This window comes from Ranitomeya variabilis, chromosome 8 (assembly GCF_051348905.1).
Source record: "Ranitomeya variabilis isolate aRanVar5 chromosome 8, aRanVar5.hap1, whole genome shotgun sequence".
NCBI lineage: Eukaryota > Metazoa > Chordata > Amphibia > Anura > Dendrobatidae > Ranitomeya > Ranitomeya variabilis.
The window spans coordinates 75,404,319-75,420,751 of NC_135239.1; the positions used below are offsets into that span (position 1 = coordinate 75,404,319).

The following is a 16,433-nucleotide window of genomic DNA, read 5'->3' on the forward strand; positions in this document are numbered from 1 at the left end:
GCAGGACAAGCGCGCATTTTAAAATGCGTGCGTGTCCAGCCTCCCGTGACGTCACGGCTTGTGATTGGTCGCGTCGCCCATGTGACCGCGACGCGACCAATCACAGCGCCGGAACGTAATTTTAAAATCCTGAAGGACCTAAAATTACGTCACGGCTTGCTGTGATTGGTCGCGTCGCGGCCACATGGGCGACGCGACCAATCACAAGCCGGGACTTCACGTAAGGAAGGAAACGCGCGAATTTTAAGCAAACAACGCTGCCGGTTCCCTCGGAGAGGTGAGTATAGCAATATTTTTTATTTTAATTCTTTCTTTTACACATTAATATGGATCCCAGGGCCTGAAGGAGAGTTTCCTCTCCTTCAGACCCTGGGAACCATCAGGGATACCGTCCGATACTTGAGTCCCATTGACTTGTATTGGTATCGGGTATCGGATTGGATCCGATACTTTGCCGGTATCGGCCGATACTTTCCGATACCGATACTTTCAAGTATCGGACGGTATCGCTCAACACTAGTTATAAAGTATTCTGATTTGCTGAGATAATGACATTTGGATTTTCATTGGCTGTAAGCCATAATCATCAATATTAACAGAAATAAACAATCAAAATGCATCACTCTATTTGTAATGACTTTATCTAATATATGAGTTTAACTTTTTGTATTGAAGAACTGAAATAAATTAACTTTTTGATGATATTCTAATTTTGTGAGATGTACCTGTATGTTACACTAGTAGAGCTGTCTATTGCAATTTCTGACATTTTGGACCTACCTACTTAGCATTTCTTGGTAAAAAGAAAAAGTGGCAATTACAATGTATGTAGTATGGTAAAAATAAACAAAAATTCCATACCATGAAAAGGAAAGAATAGGAAAGTGGAGCAACAAACATCAGCTCCCACAACAATACGAGCAGCAGCTATTAGGGCAGCAGCACTACCAAATACAAGTTATAATTTGCCTCCTTTAACTCTAGCAAGTACAATATATTAGTGGGTAGGAAGTGGGCAAAGTAAATAAATATATGGCATATCACTTGTCTTCAGCCACAGCAGGATGCTATTATCTCTGACAGTGACACCATCACTTTATGTCAATTCTGCACATTCCTCCTCTTCCTCTGCCATAAATAGACTGGGAACTAAGGCTCTCCATCAGCACATTAAGCACTATCCCCTGATTATTTGATAATAGCAAGTTGGCTATCAATATAAGTTAGGGTGAAACTATTCTCCTACACCTTCTCCTCTTTATTGTCTTTCTGACAATCAGGCTGTATTCCCAATTATTATCTGGTCAGTTTCATTATTATCATCAACAACATCGTCATCATCATCATCATCATCCTCATTATCCTCTCCAACTTTAACATGTCGTACTCCTCCTTCTCCTCTGTAGCACTTTCAGATATCCATCCCTGATTGTGTGGTGTGGAGACAACTGTATGCTCCCAATATTCAGAGAGTGTGCTAATTCAATTACCACTTGGTTAAGTTGGTGGTAGTGAATTTACTGCCGTATATTAAATAGACTGTCTTTCGAGAAATAATGGTGTGCATTCATCGTTAATGGAAGATATCCAGGCACCATCATTTCTCACACAAATGGGTGCCAGCTCTTAGATCTAAAGTGCAGGCGTTCAACTCAAAAGTGCACTGCATCATAGGCACATGCAGTATCAGCTATGGACAGTAACAGAATATATCTTTCATGGCATAATAATTTAATATTTTGAGCTTTGGCAATTCATCACTGCAACAAAGAGGTGGGTGAAGTCTCCATGACTAAATTCTGGGTCTGGTTATGCTGCTGGCTATGGTTTCTGTAAGGTTAAGCACTACCAATCTGTTTTACAATTTATGAGCATGGGCAACAAAAGCCATGCAACAGATGAGTGGGTCCTCTTCTCAAGCAGTAAATCTCATGCTGGATGGCTACCTTCAACTGCAACTGTGCAATGTCATAATTAATAATGCCCAGTACATTGTAGCTGTGTCACAATTAATTTTTGGATTTGTGGCATCTCTGGTTGCACTCGTGACATTATCACCGACCCGTATTTTTTTCCAGTGAACCCATGGCTCAGGCTGAGGCTTTTCCTAGCCTGATCCAGACCCTCACGGAGGAGGTTACCTAGTTGTGGACTCAGGTGGTGCTGCTGTTTCAGCAGGTGACGAGGTTCTTGGTTGCGACTCAAGTCCTGGCTCAACCAGAACCAAAAATATCTCTCCGTGACAGATTTCCTGGAGGGATAGATAAATTTATGGTCTTCAAAGAAGACTGCAAATTTTATTTCAGGCTTCACCCTTGTTCTTCAGGTAGTGAGGAACAGCATGTGGGAATTATAGTCTTCCTTCTCTAGGGTGATCCCTAATCCTGGGCCTTCTCTCTGCAGACCAATTCACCATCTTTGCGGTTGGTGGGCATGTTTTTCATGGCATTGGCGCAGATGTTTGGGGACCCTGATGGTGTCTCTCTGGCTGAGTCTAGATTCTGTAAAATCAAGCAGGGGGCTGGCTGGCTGATGAGTACTGCTCAGGGTTTCGAAGATGGGCCACTGACAAGCAGAGGAATGACCTTGCTCTTAGGAGCCATTTCTGTCAGGGTCTGTCAGCTAGGCTTCAGGATACTCTGGTGCAATACGCTACTCCTTGGAGGCCGCCATGGCCCTTGCAATATGGGTGGATAGACATCTCACTGAGAGACGTACATCAAATCTACCCCCTGTTGTTCTTTCTAAGAAGGAGGACACACTGGTGCAGGTGGGCGAACCCATGCAGGTTGGAGGAGCCTCCTCTCAAACTAGGTTATCTGCAGTTCTCCATGGGAGGGGGGCATGTTTTTTCTGTAGTCTGACTTATCATTACATCAATGTCTGCCCAGTTTACACCAAAGTATGTACTCCATCACAAAAGTCGCATTCCCCTGGTCATGTGAAGGGAGATGACCAGAATGTGTACATTTCTTCCTCCTTCACATCTCAGTGTACAATTCCGGCTGAAGTGGTGGTTGGTTGGGAAACTGACACTATACCGGCTCTTGTGGATAATGGAGCTGGAGTCAATTTGGTGGATTCTCGCTTTGTTCAGACCCATGGTCTGATCGGTAGGATGCTGTCAAGACCCATTACTGTTTGATCAATTGACTCTGCTCCTCCAGTAATGCAGATACATAACGTTTTCTACAGGTCAGTGCTCTGGAAATATGTTGCCCCTCCGGAGCCTATGCTATTGCCATCTCCATCAGGCTGCATTTGTGGTTATCTTGACGATCAGGTCACTGCAGAGGTGAATCCTAGTGGGTTGAGATGTCATTTCTGGTGAAGTACGGTGCTGAGGTTCCAGAGGCCCCTCGTTGAAAGGGGGTACTATCACAAATCATGTTTGAATTTGTGGCATCTCTAGTTCCTCTGTAATTTAAATGTATCTTCTTTTTCAGGCCTGTAAGGGTTAATGTCAGTTTCCTTGCTCCCAGCTGCTTTATTGCTAATCAACTGATGTGGGAAGTGACCACTTCCACCATTCTTTAAAAAGTCACATGACCCATCAGCTGACTGTCGATGATAGAGTAATATATGTTGACTAGCCTGGAGTATAGAGCTCTCTGGTTTCAGTGGTGAATCTGCTGTTTTCGTGGAGTTTGTAGTCCTGGTGACTAATCCTCCGCTATGTGGTGCTTTACAGCAGGGACAGTGTTAAGTACTATTTTTTCTCTCTGTCACGTTGTTGTCCCTCTCCCTTTGTTGTTCACCATCTGCAGTGGTGAGGCTAGCATCCTTGACAGCCAGTGCACTAGCCAGGGAATAGTGAAGTGACAATCAGGGACTAGGCCCGTGACGGGGGGAAGGACCCGCTTAGGGCTTTAGGGGAGATTTGGGCACAGGTTGGAGTTCAAGAAGTGCCCCATCCCTTGTTCCTTACAGTTAGGACTTTACACCTTCTCATTCCTTCCCGTTGTTGATATATGTTGTGTCGTCCGCTGGACTTAACCATGTCGCTCATGACAAGCTGTACGTTTGGATAAATGTACTTATACTGGTTGCATAGTAAATGTCCTGAATTTAATTGAACATAATTTCTTAAAGGGAATCTTTTACCCCCCTTGACATATATGACCTATTTATATGAGCATACTGGTAATAAAAACATTACACTAGTCCTGACTGTATGCCTCAAATTAATGGCCTTGTTGTGGAGAAATTTTATATTCTGTCTTTGTTAATGATTTCTTTCAAGCTCCATGGTGTGTGGTGCCTGGAAGAAATCCCTGCCTCCTCTCCTATTTACAATACTGTCCCACTCCCATGCATGTCAGTTATGGCCCCATAATCCTTCGCTTGCACCATGCACTCCCTCAGAAATGCATTCCTCCTCCTCTCTTCTAAGGGTGCTGCATTCAGGGATCTTCTGCACAGGCAGTCACTGTCACCTCTTATGTGCGCACCAATAAGATGCTCTCCCCACTTCCTCCCTGCACAGTCATCGCTAGGAACTATGTGTACATAGTGATGACTATGCAGGGAAGAAGTTGGAAGAGCACCCTATCGATGCGCACACTGAACTTCACTGGAGTGGAAATTGCAAACGCCTGTGCAGAAGATCCCTGAAATCCCCATCGAAGGGAGGATGAGGTATGCATTTCTGAGGGTGTGTAGTGTTCAGGCGCAGGATTTGGGGCTGTAACTGATGTTAATGGGAGGGAGTAGTATTACAATGAAGACAGGAGGCAGGGACTTCTTCCAGGCACACTATGCACCAGAGCCTGGAAAAAATCATTAACATAAAGGCAGAATATAAAATTTCTACACAACAAGACCATTAATATGAAGCATACAGGTAAGGCTAGTGTATCATTTCTATTTCCTATATGTCCATATTAAAAAGTTATATGCATCCCGGGGGTAACAGATTCCCTTTAAGGAATTTTGCCCACTTGAAGTTGAAATTTAATGCTGCAAATAATGCAGCTTCTGTACAAACAGCATATCGCAGTGACTATTTGTATCATGCAGCAGCCAAACTACAGATTGGGAGTCTTTGAAATCTGCCCATGGCAGCTGATGATGGATGCATGTTGTCTATTAAAGTACTTTAAATAGGATACTGCATTTGTAAGTTTGGACACAACTGTGGCATTATTGATGTCATTCCCAGCTGTTATAGTAACCTATCGGCGCACCACAATCGCATCACATGTTGACGATGGGATTCGGCGCCCATGCACCAGCTGTGATGTCATTTAAATGCTGCTGTCAAAGATTGATAGTGGTTGGAACTATAACAGATACATGTAAGAGACAGATGCTAGCTATATAATATAGCTGGCACCAGCTGCATGTGGAGGGAGCTTATCTTCTTCACCTACACTTTAGGATGTACAGTTATGTCCCTATGGAAAAAAGGTCTTAAAGTTTGGAAAGGAGTTCAATAGGAGACTTCAGAGTGTTCCAAATGACTATTCCAGGCAAGTAGAAGCTTTACAATATTTGTTGTGAATTGATTTGCTGTGAATCAGTTTTTTGGGCAACATTGATGAAAGCTGGCAAATTCCAATGTCAAAAGATTAACTCATATTTAATATCAATTATCCATGTACCTACAGTTGCAATCAAAATTATTAAACCTCAATTGTAAATTAGGTTTATTAATAAAATGTGCAAACTGTCTACTGTTTGCAATAGACCAAACAAAAACAATTTAAGTAGCTCAGTTGAACTAATAGATCAAGTCATTTCTACAATTTTAACATATAGGAACCTTTAATGATGACTGCAATCTTAGAATTTTCCAACCTCTCATGGCAAGCATCTTTAGTTTGCAGAGCATTATTAACCTTACAGCATGCTGTAAAAATGATGTATTGCCAGACATCAGCTTATGGAGGCATTATTGAAATGTTTTAGTACATTCTTCTTGGACAATGGACTCCAGTTGTGCTGAAGTTTTTACATTGATTTACATTGAACATTTTGCTAATATACTATGGGGTTAAATAATTTTGATTGTAACTGTACGTGTTGATCCATCACTATTAATATTTCTTTAAGTTTATCTCTCTATCTATATATTTATATATTATCTAGTTTTCTGTCAATTCTTTATTCCTTTATCTCAATAGGATCTATTATGTTACACATACGATATTTATTCTCACAAGGAAACTTTGTCCTCATGAATTTCAAAGTAACTGCATTATTTTCGGAAAAAGAAACTTCACTTTTTTTAGAAGTTTGTTCAAAGGAACCTAAGAATCAATAGTAAGGGACTTTCTTCCGAAGACAAAAGTAACCTCATCTTGGCGGCGGCAGATTCTGCCAGCGCGGGATGGCTCAGACCAAGCTTCGCTTTGAAGTCAAGGTTACCTTCCAGAGCCGAACACTGTGCAAATTCCTGGTAGAACGGTGATTCATTTCCATGGCTCTGATGTTCCAGAGGGTTATTTTGCCATGAAAGAAAGGAGATTCAGTGACGGCGTGCTGTGAGTGAGGGGGGAGCAGCTCTGCTTACTTCTTTCACACATTAAACTGAACCATGCAACAAAATAACTCTCCACCACTAAGAAAGTGATGGCACTTGGGGATCATTCAATGTAGCAGTAATGTTGCGTCTTAGCCTTCTGTCTTTAGGAGTGAATATCAATAAAATGTGTATGTTCCTCACGGATGGATAATATTAATTTATAAATAATTAAGAAAACGCAAGACTTGAAAGCTAAGATCACAAATTTTACCGAGATCTAGGACAGTTTCAGGCTTACTCAACAGCAGAGTAGTAAATACCATAATGGCACCATTTTACTGCAGAGCTATACACAGCTGACTATCCACCTCTTTTGGCCTAATATACCTTAAAATAGTTATCTGAACATTGTACGCCATGTCCATATGGATTAGAGTGTGTACACTGAATGGAAAATGAGTGGCCATGTACAACCTCGCCTTTACAAAGCCATAAACATGGCTCTTTAGTAAGTAGCTAGAAAACAATAAAACTATATTGATGATATGTAAAACATTTGTGAAATGTGTCGGTCTCCCAGTGGACTTTTAGAAGTGAGGTTGCTGTAAAGCATTTATGAAAAATAAAGAAATATTACACCACTTGGAATTCCCACAGAATACGAACTAGCAGAGATCTGGTAGGAAAACCAGCATAATTATATTTTATGCAAAATCTCTGGCTGATTGTCATTAGTGAGTTTTCATAACAAATTGTAGGTCATTGCTTAATCTTTGTGACAAATAACAGATCCTGCTTTTCCTCCACTGCAGAGGCAATGGCATAGATTGAGTCTGCTTCTAAGGTGGTCCGAAGACATCCCCCTCTGGGAGGCTGCTTAGGCATAAAGTAGTTTCCAACTAACCTGGATCCACCAAGACTGTCCCAATTTGAAGAGGTTGTTTTGCCATCTGAGGTGGTTAAAGCTGCATTCCGACTTCCACTCATTCTGTGTGATGTCTCCTGTTGTCTTCACTGTTTTATAATTCTTCCTCCTCTCCTGACTCAGGGGGTGATGGGGAGGCATCTCTCTGCTCTTTACATATTTACATTTTATGAAATAAACAAGTCTTCTTTTTTTCTGGAGGAATGATCTCCCCGGGATTCAAACACCAAACCTGCACTATTGGAAGCAGCATCAAAAACAATGAGCCACAGACTGCACTGGTAAACATGGGAGAATGTTCTCTACTACAATGTCTTTGTCATGGTGTAGGACAGTGATCCCCAACCCCAGTCTTCAAGAACCACCAACAGGTCATGTTTTCAGGATTTCCTTAGTATTTCACATGTGATGGAATTAATGCCTGTGAATATGATGCAATTATCACCTGGGCAATACTAAGGAAATCCTGAAAACATGACCTGTTGGTGGCTCTTGAGGACTGGAGTTGGGGAACATTGATATAGGACATGGTTCATGTCCTGCTCTCAGGGTTAACCCCTTCATGACCTTGGGATTTTCCATATTCATTTTTCACTCCCCTCCTTCCCAGAGCCATAACTTTTATATTTTTCCGTCAATTTGGCCATGTGAGGGCTTATTTTTTGCGGGACGAGTTGTACTTTTGAACAACATCATTGGTTTTAGAATGTCGTTTTGTTGTTTACTAGAAAACGTGAAAAAAATCCAAGTGCAGTGAAATTGCAAAAAAAGTGCAGTCCCACACTTGTTTTTTGTTTGGCTTTTTTGCTAGGTTCACTAAATGCTAAAACTGACCTGCCATTATGATTCTCCAGGTCAGTACGAGTTCATAGACACCTAACATCACTAGGCTATTTTTTACCTAAGTGGTGAAAAAAAACTCCAAACTTTGCTAAAAAAAAAAAAAAATTGCGCCATTTTCCGATACTTGTAGCGTCTCCATTTTTCATGATCTGGGGTCGGGTGAGGGCTTATTTTTTGCGTGCCAAGCTGATGTTTTTAATGATAGCATTTTGGTGCAGATACGTTTTTTTGATCGCCCGTTATTGCATTTTAATGCAATGTTGTGGCGACCAAAAAAACGTAATTCTGGTGTTTAAAATTTTTTTATCGCTATGCTGTTTAGTGATCAAGTTAATGCTTTTTTTATTGATAGATCGGGCGATTCTGAATGCGGTGATACCAAATATGTGTAGGTTTGATTTTTTTTAATTGATTTATTTTGATTGGGGCGAAAGGGGGGTGATTTAAACTTTTATATTTTTTTTATTTTGTTCACATTTTTTTTAACTTTTTTTTTACTTTTGCCATGCTTCAATAGCCTCCATGGGAGGCTAGAAGCAGGCACAGCACAATCGGCTCTGCTACATAGCAGCGATCTGCTGTTCGCTGCTATGTAGCAGAAAATCAGGTGTGCTGTGAGCGCCGTCCACAGAGTGGCGCTCACAACTATCCGGGATCAGTAACCATAGAGGTCTCAAGGACCTCTATGGTTACTATTCTGCAGCATCGCCGACCTCCGATCATGTGACGGGGGTCGGCGATGCCATCATTTCCGGCCGCCCGGGCGGATGCGGTAGTTAAATGCCGCTGTCTGCATTTGACAGCGGCATTTAACTAGTTAATAGGTGCGGGCATATCGCGATTCTGCCCGCACCTATTATGGGCACATGTCAGCTGTTCAAAACAGCTGACATGTCCCAGCTTTGATGCGGGCTCATCGCCAGAGCCTGCATCAAAGCGGGGCTTCTGACCTCGGACGTACTATCCCGTCCGAGGTCAGAAAGGAGTTAATATTGCTGGCCTCTCTTTGGATCTGGGAGGGGTATTTATACACACTCCAGGCAAGGATTCCCTGTCAGCTATACTTTCATTTAGTATGTGTGTTTGTCTCCTTGAGTATGTGCTTGGTTTGCATTTGTTTGCTTTATGCTCCGTGCATTACTCTGCTTGTTTGTTCTGCTGGTTTTCTGACCTTTGGCTCCCTTTCTGACTATTCCTCCGCCTCACCCCTTCGTTATCTCGTTATCTCCTGGTTTTGATCTTGGCACGTATAACTACTCTTCAGTGTACATCGTCTCATCTGCACCCCGGCATCTGGTGCCGCCCTCGACCACCTTCTTCCCTTTCACTTCCTGTTTGATACCTTGTGAGTTCCCCGCTGCTCTGCTCTCAGCTCCTTTGCTGTAGCGCACAGCTTTCCCTGCAGTAGTAATACCCAAGAGTCGTGACAGTGTTTCTCCTAAAGTACCGACAAATTGTAATGGTACACAGACATACATTTCCTTATGCCAGGACATATCTATGTCCACTTTTCTTGCACATTTAGGTTGTATTCACATGCAACATAAATGCTGAGTTTTTTTGCGCAGGAATTCTGTTGTGTTCAACTGTCCAAGCAAATTGGATTTGATTATATGAAAATTGCTGCCCACTTTGCATCTAAAGACACTGTTGAACTGTGCTGTTATGATGCTTTATTCATTATGGACTTCTACGAGGAGCCTGGAAATAATGTATGTAAAAAATGCAATTTGCTATTTTAAGTGCAGAATTAAAGCTTTTCCATACTATAAAAAACACATTAAAATGCGGCTTCAAATCTGCACAAAAAAGTAATCAAATAAGGGGGAAAGCATATAAAAAATGCTAAAAAAAATGCACTAAACACAAAAAAGCAAGTACCCATATTGTTAAGTTTACATAAAAATGAAAAAAATATTGTTAATTCAACTATAAATGAATGAAGAAAAAAATGAATCCACAGATCCCAAGTATTCTAGATACAGAGGTACAATCCTGGATTTGGGTCTATGCCCTGCTGTTCTGTAGGTTTCCTGAATGTCCACTGTTACCCTGTGACCTCTGACATCTCCCACTGCCAGAATAGAAATAAATAGTAAATGAATGTGGGTTATAGAGTGTGCCTAAGGGCATGGTTAGAATTTGGGGCGGTATGCTAAGCTCATTGCTTATTTCTCCCATCTTTCTGTTCTGTAAAATTTGGGCGGTATGACTGAGGCACATAGTAATTGTAATGTTAAATTCTACTTTTACAGCTGTTATTATTACCTTCATGACTAGGCTCCCATGACTAGGCTCTACATGATTAGGCTCCCACAAGAGATCTGAAACTCTGCACAATGTTTTTCCCTTATTTTCCTTCCTCAAGGTATAGACTTCTTGGACTTCTAGTTATTTGGTTAAGGTCTACGTCTGCACATTGTTTAATGATTAGTGCTAGAAACTGGTGTAGAAGGGTTTCTTCATCCTCGCTGAGAAAAATTATTGGGGATTGTTGCTCTTTGTTTTGTTTAAAGGGGTTGTCTGACCATCCTCTATACAGTAGGTCTGCAGTCATTTTATTCTCACTAGACATGTCTGGCTTTGGTCAATACATTTACAAAGATCGAGGCTATGCATGTTTAATCGGCACGTGACAACATATATGCAAGTCACATACTTCTGGTCATGAATCTGCCTCTGTTGCCTCCAGCACTGAAGAATACTCACAGCGTGCACTGCGTAGAGTGACTGTAGATTTATAGTCTTAGGTCGGACAGCCTTTTTATGGCTTTCTCTCCACGGGCCATGTATACTTGTAACACTTATAGTGTATCAAATTTCACTTCAACGTCCTGATCCTGTCCTCATGATTGGTGATTTTAATACATTTTAAAACCCTTCACTAGACATTATTTGCTTCTTAAACTCAATGCATAGTCCTTTGAGTACTTGGTGTGTCTCTTTTAACTATACTGTGCTTCTTTTTGAGCCACTCCTTTGTTGCCTTGGCAGTTTGTTTTGGGCCATTGTCTTGCTGAAAGACCCAATGTCCTGGCAGAAGGAAGGAGATTGTCACTCAGTATTTTATGGTACATGGCTCCATCCATTCTCCCATTGATGCGGTGAAGTAGTCCTGTACCCTTAGCCGAGAAACACCCCCAAAATATAATGTTTCCACCTCCATGCTTGATGGTGGGGACTGTGTTCTTTTGGTCATAGGCAACATTTCTCTTCCTCCAAACACGGCGAGTTGAGTTAATGCCAAAGACCACAGCACCTTCTCCCAATCACTCACAGAATTCATTGGCAAACATCAGATGGTCCTGCACATGTGCCTTCTTGAGCATGGGGACCTTGCAGGCACTGCAGGATTTTAAACCTTTATGACGTAATGTGTTAGCAATCATTTTCTTGGTGACTGTGGGACCAACTGCCTTGAGATAATCAACAAATTCCCCTGTGTAGTTTTAGGCTGGTCTCTCACTTTCCTCATGATCAAGGATACCCCACGAGGTGAGATTTTGCATGGTGCACCAGATTTATGTTGATTGACAGTCATTTTGTATTCCTTCAATTTCCTTACTATTGCACCAACAGTTGTCTCCTTCTCACCCAGTGTCTTACTTATGGTTTTGTAGGCCATTCCAGCTATGTGCAGGTCTATCATTTTGTCCCTGATGACATCCTTATAAAGCTCTTTGGTCTTGCCCATGTTGTAGAGGTTAGAGCCTGACTTATTAAAATCATAGACTGTTCATGTGTCTGCCAGTGGTCAAACTTACAAAATCAGCAAGTGATCAAATAACTATTTCATTCACTGTAACACACACACACATATATATATATATATATATATATATATATATATATATATATATATATATATATATATAAGTATATATATATATACACACAGCTCTGGCAAAAATTAAGAGACCACCAAGGGAGCCCAGTGGACATAGTGTATATGAACTTTTCAAAAGCTTTTGATACGGTGCCACACAAAAGGTTGATAAATAAAATAAGAATAGTGGGGATAGGGGAAAATATGTGTAAGTGGGTTGAGAGCTGGCTCAGGGATAGGAAACAAAGGGTGGTTATTAATGGAGCACACTCGGAATGGGTCGCGGTTAGCAGTGGGGTACCACAGGGGTCAGTATTGGGCCCTCTTCTTTTTAAAATATTTATTAATGACCTTGTAGGGGGCATTCAGAGCAGAATTTCAATATTTGCAGATGACACTAAACTCTGCAGGGTAATCAGTACAGAGAAGGACAATTTTATATTACAGGATGATTTATGTAAACTAGATGCTAGGGCTGATAAATGGCAAATGAGCTTTAATGGGGATAAATGTAAGGTCATGCACTTGGGTAGAAGTAATAAGATGTATAACTATATGCTTAATTCTAAAACTCTGGGCAAAACCGTCACTGAAAAAGACCTGGGTGTATGGGTGGATGACAAACTCATATTCAGTGGCCAGTATCTGGCAGCTGCTACAAAGGCAAATAAAATAATGGGATGTATTAAAAGAGGCATAGATGCTCATGAGGAGAACATAATTTTACCTCTATACAAGTCACTAGTTCGACCACACTTAGAATACTGTGCACAGTTCTAGTCTCCGTGTATAAGAAAGACATAGCTGAACTGGAGCGGGTGCAGAGAAGAGTGACCAAGGTTATTAGAGGACTGGGGGGTCTGCAATACCAAGATAGGTTATTACACTTGGGGCTATTTAGTTTGGAAAAACGAAGGCTAAGGGGTAATCTTATTTTAATGTATAAATATAGGAGGGGACAGTAAAAAGACCTTTCTGATGATATTTTTAATCATAGGCCTGAGACAGGGACAAGGGGGCATCCTCTATGTCTGGAGGAAAGAAGGTTTAAGCATAATAACAGACGCGGATTCTTTACTGTAAGAGCAGTGAGACTATGGAACTCTCTGCCGTATGATGTTGTAATGATTAAATTTAAGAGGGGACTGGATACCTTTCTGGAAAAGTATAATGTTACAGGGTATATACACTAGATTCCTTGATAGGGCGTTGATCCAGGGAACTAATCTGATTGCCGTATGTGGAGTCGGGAAGGAATTTTTTTCCCAAAAGTGGAGCTTACAATTTGCCACATGGGTTTTTTTTGCCTTCCTCTGGATCAACATGTTAGGGCATGTTATGTTAGGCTATGGGTTGAACTAGATGGACTTAAAGTCGTCCTTCAACCTTAATAACTATGTTACCACATCAAAACCCTGTCATGGGCAGCCCAATCTCCATACCTGAAACCCATTGAAAACCTCTGGGATATAATCAAGAGGATGATGGATAGTCACAAGCCATCAAACAAAGAACTGCTTACATTTTTGTACCTGAAGCAGTGTGAAAGCCTGATGGAAAGCATGCCAAGATGAATGAAAGCTGTGATTAACAATCATGGTTATTCCACAAAATATTGATTTCTGAACTCTTCCTGAGTGAAAAAATTAGTATTGTTGTTTCTAAATGATTATGAGCTTGTTTTCTTTGCATTATTTGAGATCTGAAAGCACTGAGGTTTTTTTTTTTTAATTTTACCATTTCTCCTTTTCAGAAAAATAATACAAAATTTATTGCTTGGAAATTCGGAGACATGTTGTCAAAAGTTTATAGAATAAAAGAACAATTTACATTTATCTCAAAAATATACCTATAAAGAGAAAAATCAGACAAACTGAACATTTTGCAGCGGTCTCCTAATTTGTGCCAGAGCTGTGTATATTGTATAGTTAAGTACAGCACTCCAAATTCCAGAGGGTGGATAGACAGGATCTAACCCCGTAATGTATACAATGAAGAGTGTGGCATTCCAAAATCAAAGAAAAAAATCTTTAATAGTGATGGGCAAACCCGAGCGGTAAAGTTCGGAGTCTGTACCGAACATCTAGTGTCCGTGCGCAGACCCCAAACACAGACTTCTCCAGGAAGTCTGTGCTACTATTCGTGTTTGGCAGCCCTAACATCAGGTGTTTCTCATCCTATCATCTGTGCGACAGTGAGAGATACTCCGGCTCTGATCGGTGGTAAGTTCATTACCGCACGTCAGAGCGCTGCATTTCCCAAACTGTTATACAGCACTACTCTCAGCATCTTATGCCTGCTCTTGCTGATAGCAGTGAGAGCAGGTGCACGATGAGCAGAGCATTCACCATCCGGTGCCTGCGCCATAAAAAAAAGACGTGTGGTTCCCTCTATTCTTGACAAACAGGGCAGGCAAAACTGAAAGCAGTGGGCTCTAATGTTAATATTCTGGGAATGGTCCAATAGCCATAAAGGTTCTCAGGCTATTATTATCCGCTCACAGCTGTTTGCATAGCTATTACTGGTTATAATATTGATGACCAGACTAAAAAAATGACTGAGGTTCCCCCTATATAAAGCACCCCTTACTTACAGTGGTGCTGTCGCATTTCTGCTGTGCTTTTCATCACACCCCTCTTACTCCAGCCATCCTGTGCATGTTTGAAAAATGTGTGATTGACTGAAACATCACATATACGTATATGCACAGTACTTGACTGTCTGGATTATACATAATAAATTCAAGATTTTTTCTTTGATTTTAGAGTGTCGTATTCTTTACTGTATTTAATGAAAATTAATGGGATACTGAAGCATTTTTCCGGAAGACCCTTACATGATGGATTGGAGGGGGCTGGAAAATAACTGAAATGGATGTAAACAGTGCTCATATGGAATGGGAACAGCATGAAGAAGATGTCTGGATGAATCTCTGACTTCCATGTCGCCGCTGGGAACAATGTTCTCAGATTATTACTCCATTTTAATGGATTAACAATAAAACATATAAACCTGAAAAAAAATGTATTTTGCAGAAAAAAAATGTTCTTTCCTATATAATGACTGATATGTTAGGCAAAATTAAAAACAGAAAAAATAAAACAAAGAAAACACCTCTGATACACCCTGTATTAGACATAGAGGAGATCCTCATACACATTCTGTTTAAATTGTTAGATAGTGCAACACCTAGACTCATAAAGCCTATGCACTAATTGCAAAGACTGTCAAAAATTAGAAGAAGGGACTGCAATATACCCTGGAATACACGTAGAGGAAGGCTTCATAAAACATTTGTTTTCCATTTTAAAGGAGTGGGATTCCTTGACTGGTAAAGCCTATGTACAAAGTGCAAGGACTGCTAAAAATTAGAAGGAGGGACTGCAATACACCCTGGAAGAGACGTAGAGAAGGGTCTCAGAAAACATTTTTTCTCCCATATTTAAGTAGTGGGACTCCTATATATGTATACAGTATATATGTAAGACAATTGTATTGGTAGGGTTCATACACATCATGTAAAAATAAGGAAAGAGGGAATCAACTTGGAAAAATTAAAAGGGAGGGTCACATGATGATCCTCTAAAAATGTTGGCTGAGAGACACCTGATGACCCTATAAAGATTTTGAGTGAGAGCCGCATAATGATCCTCTAATTATTTTGAGTGAGGGACACCTGATGACAATACATTTCCATTGGCTTTATGCTCTGCTGCTGTCATACAGTGGTACTGAGAGGTCTGGGTCAATCCAGGCTTTGTTCATTTTGACAGGAGTCAGCCTATAACCATTTTCAGCTGATAGGCAGATACACCTATCAGTTTTTACACCTGTGGTGGCATTAAAACCCAGTCTGACAAAACGCTAGTGGCAGCAACTACAGGTGCAGGGTGGGAGGCATCTGCACGTAGCCCAAGGGAAGAATCAATGGTGTCACCTGCTGGCATTGATTGTGGAACCAGGTGTTTGGCCCACCTAGTTGGGTGCTTTGATGGCATGTGCCTGAGCACTTCGCACTTTCTTTTAAAAAAGCTCTATATTGGGGAACACTTAACCCTTGACTTGGGAACTTGATGATTGTAGGTGCTCTGGGGAATAGTTGCCCACCTTCTCCCTCTGGCCACCCCACTGCCTCTTATACCTGTTGAGGTGCTGCGGATGCATCCCCCTCTATGCTTCTCGCCTCCCTTTGCATGGCACTTTCCCAGATTGGGTCAGTGATTTCATTGCACACCACCACTTCTGCACTCTGGTCCTCCTTACTTGTTGACTTAACAAAATTACTTGTTGTCAACTGTGTGACATCATCATCTACCTCTTGAGACACTAATTGCCATTCCCCACCATTGTCTTCTTCTGACTGTGGCTGCTAA

General features: G+C 41.1%; 1 long non-coding RNA gene across 1 annotated transcript in view; it reads left to right on the forward strand.

Moving 5' to 3' along the window:
• Nucleotides 1-15,181, forward strand: part of LOC143787333 (uncharacterized) — a 93,879-nt gene extending 78,698 nt beyond the window's left edge. Inside the window, exon 3 of the long non-coding RNA XR_013218329.1 lies at nt 14,826-15,181. This is a non-coding gene — a long non-coding RNA (uncharacterized LOC143787333). The remainder of the gene's footprint in view (nt 1-14,825) is intronic.
• Nucleotides 15,182-16,433: the final 1,252 nt, after the last annotated feature.